Source organism: Aplysia californica, unplaced genomic scaffold, assembly GCF_000002075.1.
Source record: "Aplysia californica isolate F4 #8 unplaced genomic scaffold, AplCal3.0 scaffold00154, whole genome shotgun sequence".
Lineage (NCBI taxonomy): Eukaryota > Metazoa > Mollusca > Gastropoda > Aplysiida > Aplysiidae > Aplysia > Aplysia californica.
In genome coordinates, this window is record NW_004797424.1 from 1,265,369 (window position 1) to 1,267,266 (window position 1,898).

Consider the following 1,898-nt stretch of genomic DNA (forward strand, 5'->3'; position numbering starts at 1 on the left):
AGGAGGAGGAGGAGGAGGAGGAGGAGAAGGAGGAGGAGAGAGAGAGGAGGAGGAGGAGAAGGAGGGGGAGGAGGAGGAGGAGGAACATAGCATTGGAAGTATAATAATATTCAAGTTTCCATTTCATTTTTTTTTCTATACGGCAATGATGGTGATGATGACGATGAGGAGGAGGAGGAGGACGAGGAGAACTTGGACGAGTTCAACAGGGTGGGGAAGATGTCGGGATGAAGAAGAGGACGAGAGTACGACATGTTATAACACGACGAGAACAAAAATACGGTTTCGACAGCAGAGCTGGTGGCCAAAGTGTTTACGCCGTTCCCCCCGACCAGCCACCGAATTCCACGGAATGCCATGGCAAAGAACGCTCGACTTGTCAACGCCACAGTCATTTTACTGGCGAAAAACGGTAAGATAATGTGTGTTTTTACGGTTATAATGGGAAATCCAAGCCTGGAAGGTTGTGCTTGGTGTGTTTCCGGGTTGTCTTTCATGTCATGAGCCTCAGGGTCAAGGTCATCGAGAGGTGAGCACTTTTTTTTTCTTCATATACTCTGGATATACTTTTATACTATTAATAATTACTCACAGGTTTTGGCTTGTTTGTGTGTGTGTGTGTTTTTTTTTTTGTATGTTTGTTTTTCGCATTGTAAATTTTGTTTGCTTTTTTTTGTTGCTTTTTTGTTTTGGTTTGTTTTTGAAAGAGAAAAAGAACGAGAAGTTTTAGTGCTTGAAAAATGTTAATGTTTTCATATATCTAAACATTCACAAGACTAGCCTCTGATTTTGACACGTTTTACTTCAGTATTCTAACAACGAATTAGAGGCACCTGGCTAATCTGTGTAATTAAGTACACCGTGCTTGAATCCTCTGTTTTGGATTCAAGCATGTATTTAATCAGATCTTGATCCATTTAAATCTTCTGGCGTACTTTCTTTTAAAATCTAGGCCTTTTACGCTACTATCAACACAACTTGGTAGATCGTTTGGGAAACGGATACAATGTCCCATCGAAAAGATCAAAATACTCTATAATGATGACTTACAGTTATTCGATCTAGGGTATTATCATAACTCAGTAGGTCTATGCCCAGCCCTGTTATCTTATTTTACAAGTGAAGTGCATAGCTATTTGAATCATTACGCGGTGGAAGTAGGCACTAGTCAATTTCGGGCATGTGGAGGTATTGGCATCATTTTAAAACTTGTTCATTTGCCTTGCTTTCGATTTAAAAATATACATCTGTCATAAATAGATGGCGAGATATTTGAGTATGAAGGAGGGTGTTACCTAGTTTCATAGGTAAAAATTAGCCAGAAAATAGCCGTCAAAGTTTGGAAGCTATCATAGCTTGAGAGTCCTTTGAAACTGAAAACTTACTCTTTCGTGCCTTTAATGAAAGTGTTTCAGTTAAATACAAACTGAAATACGTTTTTTAATAGACAATAAAAGTTTTATAAAATTCGATAAAAACTGCTTTACCGGAAGAAAAGTACTAGTTTCTTCTTTGACTTTGTTTTGACGAGCGCCTGATTTCACTGCGATGCCTCATATATTATAACTCAAGTAAGTCTGTGCTCAGCCCTGTTATCGTCAGTTACAGAGGGGGTATAAAGCTAATACATGATTGTACAGCTATTTGCTGGTGCCAAGCCAGAGACATCGCTCTGTGTGTGTGTACGTTGGTGTTGGCTTTGGCACGGTTTCAGCTCTAAGGGTAGGTCGTGTTCTGAGGAATCGTTGTATATTTTTTTGACACCTGAGCGCACAGTACGTGTACCTGTTTGTGTGTTGTACGTGTGTGTTTGTGTGTGTTTAGTGTGTTTGTGTGTGTTTAGTGTGTGTGTGTGTGTGTGTGTGTGTTTGTGTGTGTGTATGTGTGTGTTTGTAAGA

General features: G+C 39.7%; 1 protein-coding gene and 1 long non-coding RNA gene across 5 annotated transcripts in view; one reads left to right on the forward strand and one right to left on the reverse strand.

Annotated features, from left to right (window-relative positions):
* Positions 1 to 1,898, reverse strand: part of LOC101845166 (cadherin EGF LAG seven-pass G-type receptor 2) — a 46,596-nt gene that overhangs the window by 25,559 nt on the left and 19,139 nt on the right. The gene's annotated exons all lie outside the window — the stretch shown is intronic.
* LOC118477616 overlaps positions 188 to 1,898 on the forward strand; it is an 8,604-nt gene continuing 6,893 nt past the window's right edge. The window contains exon 1 of the long non-coding RNA XR_004858492.1: positions 188 to 412. This is a non-coding gene — a long non-coding RNA (uncharacterized LOC118477616). The remainder of the gene's footprint in view (positions 413 to 1,898) is intronic.